Below are 14,821 nucleotides of genomic sequence, written 5' to 3' on the forward strand. Positions count from 1 at the left end.
CCAGAGGAAATATCCTCCGATAACAAAGAGAAAAAAGCTTTTTGAGAAACTTCTTTGTGTTCTGTGAAATCATCTCACAGAGTTACAGCTTTCCCCTCAAGAAGCCTTTCGCTAAGACAGTTCTTGTGCAATTGGCAAACTGATATTTGGAAGCCCATACAGGGCTATGGTGAAAAAAGATATATCCTCAGAGGAAATTTCGAAGGAAGCTTTCTGAGAAACTGCTTAGTGTTCTGTTAATTCATCTCACAGAGTTACATCTGTATTTCGTGGATCTCTTTGCTAGCCTTATTTCTGTGGAGTCTGAGAACAGATATTTCGGATCCCTTTGAACACGATAGGGCCAAAGGAAATATCATCCGATAACAAAGAGGAAGAAGCTTTCTGTGAAACTGCTTTGTGTTCTGTGAAATCATCTCACAGAGTTACAGCTTTCCCCTCAAGAAGCCTTTCGCTAAGACAGTTCTTGTGGAATTGGCAAAGTGATATTTCGAAGCCCATACAGGGCTATGGTGAAAAAGGAAATATCCTCAGATGAAATCTGGAAAGAGGCTTTCTGAGAAACTGCTTAGTGTTCTGTTAATTCATCTCACAGAGTTACATCTGTATTTCGTGGATCTCTTTGCTAGCCTTATTTATGTGGAATCTGAGAACAGATATTTCGGATCCCTTTGAAGACTATAGGGCCAAAGGAAATATCTTCCCATAACAAAGAGAAAGAAGCTTTGTGAAAAACTTCTTTGTGTTCTTTGAAATCATCTCACAGAGTTACAGCTTTCCCCTCAAGAAGCCTTTCGCTAAGACAGTTCTTGTGGAATTGGCAAAGTGATATTTGGAAGCCCTTAGAGGGCTATGGTGCAAAAGGAAATATCCTCAGATGAAATCTGGAAAGAAGCTTTCTGAGAAACTCCTCAGTGTTCTTTTAATTCATCTCACAGAGTTACATCTGTATTTCGAGGATCCCTTTGCAAGCCTTGTTTCTGTGGAATCTGAGAACAGATATTTCGGATCGCTTTGAAGACTATAGGGCCAAAGGAAATATCCTCCGATAACAAAGAGAAAGAAGCTTTCTGTGAAACTTCTTTGTGTTCTGTGAAATCATCTCACAGAGTTACAGCTTTCCCCTCAAGAAGCCTTTCGCTAAGACAGTTCTTGTGGAATTGGCAAAGTGATATTTGGAAGCCCGTAGAGGTCTATGGTGAAAAAGGAAATATCCTCAGATGAAATCTGGAAAGAAGCTTTCTGAGTAACTGCTTAGTGTTCTCTTAATTCATCTCACAGAGTTACATCTTTATTTAGAGGATCTCTTTGCTAGCCTTATTTCTGTGGAATCTGAGAACAGATATTTCGGATCGCCTTGAAGACTATAGGGACAAAGGAAATATCCTCCGATAACAAAGAGAAAGAAGCTTTCTGAGAAACTTCTTTGTTTTCTGTGAAATCATCTCACAGAGTTACAGCTTTCCCCTCAAGAAGCCTTTCGCTAAGACAGTTCTTGTGGAATTGGCAAAGTGATATTTGGAATCCCATAGAGGGCTATGGTGAACAAGGATATATCCTCAGATGAAATTTCGAAAGAAGCTTTCTGAGAAACTGCTTAGTGTTCTCTTAATTCATCTCACAGAGTTACATCTGTATTTCGTGGGTCTCTTTGCTAGCCTTAGTTCTGTGGAATCTGAGAACAGATATTTCGGATCCCTTTGAACACTATAGGGCCAAAGGAAATATCCTCCGATAACAAAGAGAAAGAAGCTTTCTGAGAATCTTCTTTGTGTTCTGTGAAATCATCTCACAGAATTACAGCTTTCCCCTCAAGAAGCCTTTCGCTAAGACCGTTCTTGTGGAATTGGCAAAGTGATATTTGGAAGCCCATAGAGGGCTATGGTGAAAAAGGAAATATCCTCAGATGAAATCTGGAAAGAAGCTTTCTGAGAAACTCCTCAGTGTTATTTTCATTCTTCTCACAGAGTTACATCTGTATTTCGAGGATCCCTTTGCTAGCCTTATTTCTGTGGAATCTGAGAAGAGATATTTCGGATCCCTTTGAAGACTATAGGGCCAGAGGAAATATCCTCCGATAACAAAGAGAAAAAAGCTTTTTGAGAAACTTCTTTGTGTTCTGTGAAATCATCTCACAGAGTTACAGCTTTCCCCTCAAGAAGCCTTTCGCTAAGACAGTTCTTGTGCAATTGGCAAAGTGATATTTGGAAGCCCGTAGAGGTCTATGGTGAAAAAGGAAATATCCTCAGATGAAATCTGGAAAGAAGCTTTCTGAGTAACTGCTTAGTGTTCTGTTAATTCATCTCACAGAGTTACATCTTTATTTAGAGGATCTCTTTGCTAGCCTTATTTCTGTGGAATCTGAGAACAGATATTTCGGATCGCCTTGAAGACTATAGGGACAAAGGAAATATCCTCCGATAACAAAGAGAAAGAAGCTTTCTGAGAAACTTCTTTGTTTTCTGTGAAATCATCTCACAGAGTTACAGCTTTCCCCTCAAGAAGCCTTTCGCAAAGACAGTTCTTGTGGAATTGGCAAAGTGATATTTGGAATCCCATAGAGGGCTATGGTGAACAAGGATATATCCTCAGATGAAATTTCGAAAGAAGCTTTCTGAGAAACTGCTTAGTGTTCTCTTAATTCATCTCACAGAGTTACATCTGTATTTCGTGGGTCTCTTTGCTAGCCTTAGTTCTGTGCAATCTGAGAACAGATATTTCGGATCCCTTTGAACACTATAGGGCCAAAGGAAATATCCTCCGATAACAAAGAGAAAGAAGCTTTCTGAGAATCTTCTTTGTGTTCTGTGAAATCATCTCACAGAATTACAGCTTTCCCCTCAAGAAGCCTTTCGCTAAGACCGTTCTTGTGGAATTGGCAAAGTGATATTTGGAAGCCCATAGAGGGCTATGGTGAAAAAGGAAATATCCTCAGATGAAATCTGGAAAGAAGCTTTCTGAGAAACTCCTCAGTGTTATTTTCATTCTTCTCACAGAGTTACATCTGTATTTCGAGGATCCCTTTGCTAGCCTTATTTCTGTGGAATCAGAGAAGAGATATTTCGGATCCCTTTGAAGACTATAGGGCCAGAGGAAATATCCTCCGATAACAAAGAGAAAAAAGCTTTTTGAGAAACTTCTTTGTGTTCTGTGAAATCATCTCACAGAGTTACAGCTTTCCCCTCAAGAAGCCTTTCGCTAAGACAGTTCTTGTGCAATTGGCAAACTGATATTTGGAAGCCCATACAGGGCTATGGTGAAAAAAGATATATCCTCAGAGGAAATTTCGAAGGAAGCTTTCTGAGAAACTGCTTAGTGTTCTGTTAATTCATCTCACAGAGTTACATCTGTATTTCGTGGATCTCTTTGCTAGCCTTATTTCTGTGGAATCTGAGAACAGATATTTCGGATCCCTTTGAACACGATAGGGCCAAAGGAAATATCATCCGATAACAAAGAGAAAGAAGCTTTCTGTGAAACTGCTTTGTGTTCTGTGAAATCATCTCACAGAGTTACAGCTTTCCCCTCAAGAAGTCTTTCGCTAAAACAGTTCTTGTGGAATTGGCAAAGTGATATTTGGAATCCCATAGAGGGCTATGGTGAACAAGGATATATCCTCAGATGAAATTTCGAAAAAGATTTCTGAGAAACTGCTTAGTGTTCTCTTAATTCATCTCACGGAGTTACATCTGTATTTCGTGGATCTCTTTGCTAGCCTTATTTCTGTGGAATCTGAGAACAGATATTTCGGATCCCTTTGAACACTATACGGCCAAAGGAAATATCCTCCGATAACAAAGAGAAAGAAGCTTTCTGTTAAACTCCTTTATGTTCTGTGAAATCATCTCACAGAGTTACAGCTTTCCCCTCAGGAACCCTTTCTCTAAGACAGTTCTTGTGGAATTGGCAAAGTGATATTTGGAAGCCCATAGAGGGCTTTGTTGAAAAAGGAAATATCCTTAGATGAAATCTGGAAAAAGGCTTTCTGAGAAACTGCTTAGTGTTCTGTTAATTCACCTCACAGAGTTACAGCTGTATTTCGAGCATCTCTTTGGTAGCCTTATTTCTGTGGAATCTGAGAACAGATACTTCGGAACGCTTTGAAGACTATAGGGCCAAAGGAAATATCCTCCGATAACAAAGAGAAGGAAGCTTTCTGAGAAACTTCTTTGTGTTCTGTGAAATCATCTCACAGAGTTACAGCTTTCCCTTCAAGAAGCCTTTCGCTAAGACAGTACTTGTGGAATTGGCAAGGTGATATTTGGAAGCCCATAGAGGGCTATGGTGAAAAAGGAAATATCCTCAGATGAAGGCTGGAAAGAAGCTTTCTGAGAAACTGCTCACTGTTCTGTTAATTCATCTCACAGAGTTACATCTGTATTTCGTGGATCTCTTTGCTAGCCTTTATCTGTGGAATCTGAGAACAGATATTTAGGATCCCTTTGAAGACTATAGGGCCAAAGGAAATATCCTCCGATAACAAAGAGAAAGAAGCTTTCTGAGAAACTTCTTTGTGTTCTGTGAAATCATCTCACAGAGTTACAGCTTTCCCCTCAAGAAGCCTTTCACTAAGATAGTGCTTGTGGAATTGGCAAAGTGATATATGGAAGCCCATAGAGGGCTATGGTGAAAAAGGAAATATCCTCAGATGAAATCTGGAAAGAAGCTTTCTGAGAAACTGCTTAGTGTTCTGTTAATTCATCTCACAGAGTTACATCTTTATTTCGAGGATCCCTTGCTAGCCTTATTTCTGTTTAATCTGAGAACAGATATTTCGGATCGCTTTGAAGACTGTAGGGCCAAAGGAAATATCCTCCGATAACAAAGAGAAAGAAGCTTTCTGTGAAACTGCTTTGTGTTCTGTGAAATCATCTCACTGAGTTACAGCTTTCCCTTCAAGAAGCCTTTCGCTAAGACAGTTCTTGTGGAATTGGCAAGGTGATATTTGGAAGCCCATAGAGGGCTATGGTGAAAAAGGAAATATCCTCAGATGAAATCTGGAAAGAAGCTTTCTGAGAAACTGCTCAGTGTTCTTTTAATTCATCTCACAGAGTTACATCTGTATTTCGTGGATCTCTTTGCTAGCCTTATTTCTGTGGAATCTGAGAACAGATATCTCGGATCCCTTTGAAGACAATAGGGCCAAAGGAAATATCCTCCGATAACAAAGAGAAAGAAGCTTTCTGAGAAACTTCTTTGTGTTCTGTGAAATCATCTCACAGAGTTAGAGCTTTCCCCTCAGGTAGCCTTTCTCTAAGACAGTTCTTGTGGAATTGGCAAAGTGATATTTGGAAGCCCCAAGAGGGCTATAGTGAAAAAGGAAATATCCTCAGATGAAATCTGGAAAGAAGCTTTCTGAGAAACTGCTCAGTGTTCTGTTAATTCATCTAACAGAGTTACATCTGTATTTCGTGGATCTCTTTGCTAGCCTTATTTCTGTGGAATCTGAGAGCAGATATTTCGGATCCCTTTGAAGACTATAGGGCCAAAGGAAATATCCTCCGATAACAAAGAGAAAGAAGCTTTCTGAGAAACTTCTTTGTGTTCTGTGAAATCATCTCACATAGTTACAGCTTTCCCCTCAAGAAGCCTTTCGCTAAGACAGTTCTTGAGGAATTGGCAAAGTGATATTTGGAAGCCCATAGAGGGCTATGGTGAAAAAGGAAATATCCCCAGATGAAATCTGGAAAGAGGCTTTCTGAGAAACTGTTTAGTGTTCTGTTAATTCATCTCACAGTGTTACATCTGTATTTCATGGATCTCTTTGCTAGCCATATTTCTGTGGAATCTGAGAACAGATATTTCGGATTCCTTTGAACACTATACGGCCAAAGGAAATATCCTCCGATAACAAAGAGAAAGAAGCTTTCAGAGAAACTTCTTTGTGTTCTGTGAAATCATCTCAAAGAGTTACAGCTTTTCCCTCAAGAAGCCTTTCGCTAAGACAGTTCTTGTGGAATTGGCAAAGTGATATCTGGAAGCCCATAGAGGGCTATGGTGAAAAAGGAAATATCCTCAGATGAAATCTGGAAAGAAGCTTTCTGAGAAACTGCTCAGTGTTCTTTTAATTCATCTCACAGAGTTACATCTGTATTTCGTGGATCTCTTTGCTAACCTTATTTCTGTGGAATCTGAGAACAGATGTTTCGGATCCCTTTGAAGACTATAGGGCCAAAGGAAATATCCTCCGATAACAAAGAGAAAGAAGCTTTCTGAGAAACTTCTTTGTGTTCTGTGAAATCATCTCACAGAGTTACAGCTTTCCCTTCAAGAAGCCTTTCGCTAAGACAGTTCTTGTGGAATTGGCAAAGTGATATTTGGAAGCCGGTAGAGGGCTATGGTGAAAAAGGAAATATCCTCAGATGAAATCTGGAAAGAAGCTTTCTGAGAAACTGCTTAGTGTTCTGTTAATTCATCTCACAGATTTACATCTTTAATTCGAGGATCTCTTTGCTAGCCTTATTTCTGTGGAATCTGAGAACAGATATTTCGGATCGCTTTGAAGACTATAGGGCCAAAGGAAATATCCTCCGATAACAAAGAGAAAGAAACTTTCTGAGAAACTTCTTTGTGTTTTATGAAATCATCTCACAGAGTTACAGCTTTCCCCTCAAGAAGCCTTTCGCTAAGACAGTTCTTGTGGAATTGGCAAAGTGATATTTGGAAGCCCATAGAGGGCTATGGTGAAAAAGGAAATATCCTTAGACGAAATCTGGAAAAAGGCTTTCTGAGAAACTGCTTAGTGTTCTGTTAATTCATCTCACAGAGTTACGTCTTTATTTCGAGGATCCCTTGCTAGCCTTATTTCTGTGGAATCTGAGAACAGATATTTCGGATCGCTTTGAAGACCGTAGGGCCAAAGGAAATATCCTCCGATAACAAAGAGAAAGAAGCTTTCTGTGAAACTGCTTTGTGTTCTGTGAAATCATCTCACAGAGTTACAGCTTTCCCTTCAAGAAGCCTTTCGCTAAGACAGTTCTTGTGGAATTGGCAAGGTGATATTTGGAAGCCCATAGAGGGCTATGGTGAAAAAGGAAATATCCTCAGATGAAGGCTGGAAAGAAGCTTTCTGAGAAACTGCTCACTGTTCTGTTAATTCATCTCACAGAGTTACATCTGTATTTCGTGGATCTCTTTGCTAGCCTTTATCTGTGGAATCTGAGAACAGATATTTAGGATCCCTTTGAAGACTATAGGGCCAAAGGAAATATCCTCCGATAACAAAGAGAAAGAAGCTTTCTGAGAAACTTCTTTGTGTTCTGTGAAATCATCTCACAGAGTTACAGCTTTCCCCTCAAGAAGCCTTTCACTAAGATAGTGCTTGTGGAATTGGCAAAGTGATATATGGAAGCCCATAGAGGGCTATGGTGAAAAAGGAAATATCCTCAGATGAAATCTGGAAAGAAGCTTTCTGAGAAACTGCTTAGTGTTCTGTTAATTCATCTCACAGAGTTACATCTTTATTTCGAGGATCCCTTGCTAGCCTTATTTCTGTTTAATCTGAGAACAGATATTTCGGATCGCTTTGAAGACTGTAGGGCCAAAGGAAATATCCTCCGATAACAAAGAGAAAGAAGCTTTCTGTGAAACTGCTTTGTGTTCTGTGAAATCATCTCACTGAGTTACAGCTTTCCCTTCAAGAAGCCTTTCGCTAAGACAGTTCTTGTGGAATTGGCAAGGTGATATTTGGAAGCCCATAGAGGGCTATGGTGAAAAAGGAAATATCCTCAGATGAAATCTGGAAAGAAGCTTTCTGAGAAACTGCTCAGTGTTCTTTTAATTCATCTCACAGAGTTACATCTGTATTTCGTGGATCTCTTTGCTAGCCTTATTTCTGTGGAATCTGAGAACAGATATCTCGGATCCCTTTGAAGACAATAGGGCCAAAGGAAATATCCTCCGATAACAAAGAGAAAGAAGCTTTCTGAGAAACTTCTTTGTGTTCTGTGAAATCATCTCACAGAGTTAGAGCTTTCCCCTCAGGTAGCCTTTCTCTAAGACAGTTCTTGTGGAATTGGCAAAGTGATATTTGGAAGCCCCAAGAGGGCTATAGTGAAAAAGGAAATATCCTCAGATGAAATCTGGAAAGAAGCTTTCTGAGAAACTGCTCAGTGTTCTGTTAATTCATCTCACAGAGTTACATCTGTATTTCGTGGATCTCTTTGCTAGCCTTATTTCTGTGGAATCTGAGAGCAGATATTTCGGATCCCTTTGAAGACTATAGGGCCAAAGGAAATATCCTCCGATAACAAAGAGAAAGAAGCTTTCTGAGAAACTTCTTTGTGTTCTGTGAAATCATCTCACAGAGTTACAGCTTTCCCTTCAAGAAGCCTTTCGCTAAGACAGTTCTTGTGGAATTGGCAAAGTGATATTTGGAAGCCCGTAGAGGGCTATGGTGAAAAAGGAAATATCCTCAGATGAAATCTGGAAAGAAGCTTTCTGAGAAACTGCTTAGTGTTCTGTTAATTCATCTCACAGATTTACATCTTTAATTCGAGGATCTCTTGCTAGCCTTATTTCTGTGGAATCTGAGAACAGATATTTCGGATCGCTTTGAAGACTATAGGGCCAAAGGAAATATCCTCCGATAACAAAGAGAAAGAAACTTTCTGAGAAACTTCTTTGTGTTTTATGAAATCATCTCACAGAGTTACAGCTTTCCCCTCAAGAAGCCTTTCGCTAAGACAGTTCTTGTGGAATTGGCAAAGTGATATTTGGAAGCCCATAGAGGGCTATGGTGAAAAAGGAAATATCCTTAGACGAAATCTGGAAAAAGGCTTTCTGAGAAACTGCTTAGTGTTCTGTTAATTCATCTCACAAAGTTACAGCTGTATTTCGAGCATCTCTTTAGTAGCCTTATTTCTGTGGAATCTGAGAACAGATATTTCAGATCGCTTTGAAGACTATAGAGCCAAAGGAAATATCCTCCGATAACAAAGAGAAGGAAGCTTTCTGAGAAACTTCTTTGTGTTCTGTGAAATCATCTCACAGAGTTACAGCTTTCCCCTCAGGAAGCCTTTCGCTAAGACAGTTCTTGTGGAATTGGCAAAGTGATATTTGGAAGCCCTTAGAGGCCTATGGTGAAAAAGGAAATATCCCCAGATGAAATCTGGAAAGAAGCTTTCTGAGAAACTGCTCACTGTTCTGTTAATTCATCTCACAGAGTTACAGCTGTATTTCGAGGATCTCTTTGCTAGCCTTATTTCTGTGGAATCTGAGAACAGATATTTCGGATCCCTTTGAAGACTATAGGGCCAAAGGAAATATCCTCCGATAACAAAGAGAAAGAAGCTTTCTGAGAAACTTCTTTGTGCTCTGTGAAATCATCTCACAGAGTTACAGCTTTCCCCTCAAGAAGCCTTTCGCTAAGACCGTTCTTGTGGAATTGGCAACGTGATATTTGGAAGCCCATAGAGGGCTATGGTGAAAAAGGAAATATCCTCAGAAGAAATCTGGAAAGAAGCTTTCTGAGAAACTGCTCCGTGTTATTTTCATTCTTCTCACAGAGTTACATCTGTATTTCGAGGATCCCTTTGCCAGCCTTATTTCTGTGGAATCTGAGAAGGGATATTTCGGATCCCTTTGAAGACTATAGGGCCAGAGGAAATATCCTCCGATAACAAAGAGAAAAAAGCTTTCTGAGAAACTTCTTTGTGTTCTGTGAAATCATCTCACAGAGTTACAGCTTTCCCCTCAAGAAGCCTTTCGTTAAGACAGTTCTTGTGCAATTGGCAACGTGATATTTGGAAGAAGATACAGGGCTATGGTGAAAAAAGATATATCCTCAGATGAAATTTCGAAAGAAGCTTTCTGAGAAACTGCTTAGTGTTCTGTTAATTCATCTCACAGAGTTACATCTGTATTTCGTGGATCTCTTTGCTAGCCTTATTTCTGTGGAATCTGAGAGCAGATATTTCGGATCCCTATGAAGACTATAGGGCCAAAGGAAATATCTTCCCATAACAAAGAGAAAGAAGCTTTGTGAAAAACTTCTTTGTGTTCTTTGAAATCATCTCACAGAGTTACAGCTTTCCCCTCAAGAAGCCTTTCGCTAAGACAGTTCTTGTGGAATTGGCAAAGTGATATTTGGAAGCCATTAGATGGCTATGGTGAAAAAGGAAATATCCTCAGATGAAATCTGGAAAGAAGCTTTCTGAGAAACTCCTCAGTGTTCTTTTTATTCATCTCACAGAGTTACATCTGTATTTCGAGGATCCCTTTTCAAGCCTTGTTTCTGTGGAATCTGAGAACAGATATTTCGGATCGCTTTGAAGACTATAGGGCCAAAGGAAATATCCTCCGATAACAAAGAGAAAGAATCTTTCTGAGAAACTTCTTTGTGTTCTGTGAAATCATCTCACAGAGTTACAGCTTTCCCCTCAAGAAGCCTTTCGCTAAGACAGTTCTTGTGGAATTGGCAAAGTGATATTTGGAAGCCCATAGAGGGCTATGGTGAAAAAGGAAATATCCTCAGATGAAATCTGGAAAGAAGCTTTCTGAGAAACTGCTCAGTGTTATTTTCATTCTTCTCACAGAGTTACATCTGTATTTCGAGGATCCCTTTGCTAGCCTTATTTCTGTGGAATCTGAGAAGAGATATTTCGGATCCCTTTGAAGACTATAGGGCCAGAGGAAATATCCTCCGATAACAAAGAGAAAAAAGCTTTCTGAGAAACTTCTTTGTGTTCTGTGAAATCATCTCACAGAGTTACAGCTTTCCCCTCAAGAAGCCTTTCGCTAAGACAGTTCTTGTGCAATTGGCAAAGTGATATTTGGAAGCCCATACAGGGCTATGATGAAAAAAGATATATCCTCAGATGAAATTTCGAAAGAAGCTTTCTGAGAAACTGCTTAGTGTTCTGTTAATTCATCTCACGGAGTTACATCTGTATTTCGTGGATCTCTTTGCTAGCCTTATTTCTGTGGAATCTGAGAACAGATATTTCGGATCCCTTTGAACACGATAGGGACAAAGGAAATATCATCCGATAACAAAGAGAAAGAAGCTTTCTGTGAAACTGCTTTGTGTTCTGTGAAATCATCTCACAGAGTTACAGCTTTCCCCTCAAGAAGCCTTTCGCTAAGACAGTTCTTGTGGAATTGGCAAAGTGATATTTCGAAGCCCATACAGGGCTATGGTGAAAAAGGAAATATCCTCAGATGAAATCTGGAAAGAGGCTTTCTGAGAAACTGCTTAGTGTTCTGTTAATTCATCTCACAGAGTTACATCTGTATTTCGTGGATCTCTTTGCTAGCCTTATTTCTGTGGAATCTGAGAACAGATATTTCGGATCCCTTTGAAGACTATAGGGCCAAAGGAAATATCTTCCCATAACAAAGAGAAAGAAGCTTTGTGAAAAACTTCTTTGTGTTCTTTGAAATCATCTCACAGAGTTACAGCTTTCCCCTCAAGAAGCCTTTCGCTAAGACAGTTCTTGTGGAATTGGCAAAGTGATATTTGGAAGCCCTTAGAGGGCTATGGTGCAAAAGGAAATATCCTCAGATGAAATCTGGAAAGAAGCTTTCTGAGAAACTCCTCAGTGTTCCTTTAATTCATCTCACAGAGTTACATCTGTATTTCGAGGATCCCTTTGCAAGCCTTGTTTCTGTGGAATCTGAGAACAGATATTTCGGATCGCTTTGAAGACTATAGGGCCAAAGGAAATATCCTCCGATAACAAAGAGAAAGAAGCTTTCTGAGAAACTTCTTTGTGTTCTGTGAAATCATCTCACAGAGTTACAGCTTTCCCCTCAAGAAGCCTTTCGCTAAGACAGTTCTTGTGGAATTGGCAAAGTGATATTTGGAAGCCCGTAGAGGTCTATGGTGAAAAAGGAAATATCCTCAGATGAAATCTGGAAAGAAGCTTTCTGAGTAACTGCTTAGTGTTCTGTTAATTCATCTCACAGAGTTACATCTTTATTTAGAGGATCTCTTTGCTAGCCTTATTTCTGTGGAATCTGAGAACAGATATTTCGGATCGCCTTGAAGACTCTAGGGACAAAGGAAATATCCTCCGATAACAAAGAGAAAGAAGCTTTCTGAGAAACTTCTTTGTTTTCTGTGAAATCATCTCACAGAGTTACAGCTTTCCCCTCAAGAAGCCTTTCGCTAAGACAGTTCTTGTGGAATTGGCAAAGTGATATTTGGAATCCCATAGAGGGCTATGGTGAACAAGGATATATCCTCAGATGAAATTTCGAAAGAAGCTTTCTGAGAAACTGCTTAGTGTTCTCTTAATTCATCTCACAGAGTTACATCTGTATTTCGTGGGTCTCTTTGCTAGCCTTAGTTCTGTGGAATCTGAGAACAGATATTTCGGATCCCTTTGAACACTATAGGGCCAAAGGAAATATCCTCCGATAACAAAGAGAAAGAAGCTTTCTGAGAATCTTCTTTGTGTTCTGTGAAATCATCTCACAGAATTACAGCTTTCCCCTCAAGAAGCCTTTCGCTAAGACCGTTCTTGTGGAATTGGCAAAGTGATATTTGGAAGCCCATAGAGGGCTATGGTGAAAAAGGAAATATCCTCAGATGAAATCTGGAAAGAAGCTTTCTGAGAAACTCCTCAGTGTTATTTTCATTCTTCTCACAGAGTTACATCTGTATTTCGAGGATCCCTTTGCTAGCCTTATTTCTGTGGAATCTGAGAAGAGATATTTCGGATCCCTTTGAAGACTATAGGGCCAGAGGAAATATCCTCCGATAACAAAGAGAAAAAAGCTTTTTGAGAAACTTCTTTGTGTTCTGTGAAATCATCTCACAGAGTTACAGCTTTCCCCTCAAGAAGCCTTTCGCTAAGACAGTTCTTGTGCAATTGGCAAACTGATATTTGGAAGCCCATACAGGGCTATGGTGAAAAAAGATATATCCTCAGAGGAAATTTCGAAGGAAGCTTTCTGAGAAACTGCTTAGTGTTCTGTTAATTCATCTCACAGAGTTACATCTGTATTTCGTGGATCTCTTTGCTAGCCTTATTTCTGTGGAATCTGAGAACAGATATTTCGGATCCCTTTGAACACGATAGGGCCAAAGGAAATATCATCCGATAACAAAGAGAAAGAAGTTTTCTGTGAAACTGCTTTGTTTTCTGTGAAATCATCTCACAGAGTTACAGCTTTCCCCTCAAGAAGTCTTTCGCTAAAACAGTTCTTGTGGAATTGGCAAAGTGATATTTGGAATCCCATAGAGGGCTATGGTGAACAAGGATATATCCTCAGATGAAATTTCGAAAAAGATTTCTGAGAAACTGCTTAGTGTTCTCTTAATTCATCTCACGGAGTTACATCTGTATTTCGTGGGTCTCTTTGCTAGCCTTATTTCTGTGGAATCTGAGAACAGATATTTCGGATCCCTTTGAACACTATACGGCCAAAGGAAATATCCTCCGATAACAAAGAGAAAGAAGCTTTCTGTTAAACTCCTTTATGTTCTGTGAAATCATCTCACAGAGTTACAGCTTTCCCCTCAGGAACCCTTTCTCTAAGACAGTTCTTGAGGAATTGGCAAAGTGATATTTGGAAGCCCATAGAGGGCTATGGTGAAAAAGGAAATATCCCCAGATGAAATCTGGAAAGAGGCTTTCTGAGAAACTGCTTAGTGTTCTGTTAATTCATCTCACAGTGTTACATCTGTATTTCATGGATTTCTTTGCTAGCCATATTTCTGTGGAATCTGAGAACAGATATTTCGGATTCCTTTGAACACTATACGGCCAAAGGAAATATCCTCCGATAACAAAGAGAAAGAAGCTTTCAGAGAAACTTCTTTGTGTTCTGTGAAATCATCTCAAAGAGTTACAGCTTTCCCCTCAAGAAGCCTTTCGCTAAGACAGTTCTTGTGGAATTGGCAAAGTGATATTTGGAAGCCCATAGAGGGCTATGGTGAAAAAGGAAATATCCTCAGATGAAATCTGGAAAGAAGCTTTCTGAGAAACTGCTCAGTGTTCTTTTAATTCATCTCACAGTGTTACATCTGTATTTCGTGGATCTCTTTGCTAACCTTATTTCTGTGGAATCTGAGAACAGATATTTCGGATCCCTTTGAAGACTATAGGGCCAAAGGAAATATCCTCCGCTAACAAAGAGAAAGAAGCTTTCTGAGAAACTTCTTTGTGTTCTGTGAAATCATCTCACAGAGTTACAGCTTTCCCTTCAAGAAGCCTTTCGCTAAGACAGTTCTTGTGGAATTGGCAAAGTGATATTTGGAAGCCCGTAGAGGGCTATGGTGAAAAAGGAAATATCCTCAGATGAAATCTGGAAAGAAGCTTTCTGAGAAACTGCTTAGTGTTCTGTTAATTCATCTCACAGATTTACATCTTTAATTCGAGGATCTCTTTGCTAGCCTTATTTCTGTGGAATCTGAGAACAGATATTTCGGTTCGCTTTGAAGACTATAGGGCCTAAGGAAATATCCTCCGATAACAAAGAGAAAGAAACTTTCTGAGAAACTTCTTTGTGTTTTATGAAATCATCTCACAGAGTTACAGCTTTCCCCTCAAGAAGCCTTTCGCTAAGACAGTTCTTGTGGAATTGGCAAAGTGATATTTGGAAGCCCATAGAGGGCTATGGTGAAAAAGGAAATATCCTTAGACGAAATCTGGAAAAAGGCTTTCTGAGAAACTGCTTAGTGTTCTGTTAATTCATCTCACAGAGTTACAGCTGTATTTCGAGCATCTCTTTGGTAGCCTTATTTCTGTGGAATCTGAGAACAGATATTTCGGATCGCTTTGAAGACTATAGGGCCAAAGGAAATATCCTCCGATAACAAAGAGAAGGAAGCTTTCTGAGAAACTTCTTTGTGTTCTGTGAAATCATCTCACAG

Source organism: Macaca mulatta, chromosome 3, assembly GCF_049350105.2.
Source record: "Macaca mulatta isolate MMU2019108-1 chromosome 3, T2T-MMU8v2.0, whole genome shotgun sequence".
In the NCBI taxonomy this organism is placed as follows: domain Eukaryota; kingdom Metazoa; phylum Chordata; class Mammalia; order Primates; family Cercopithecidae; genus Macaca; species Macaca mulatta.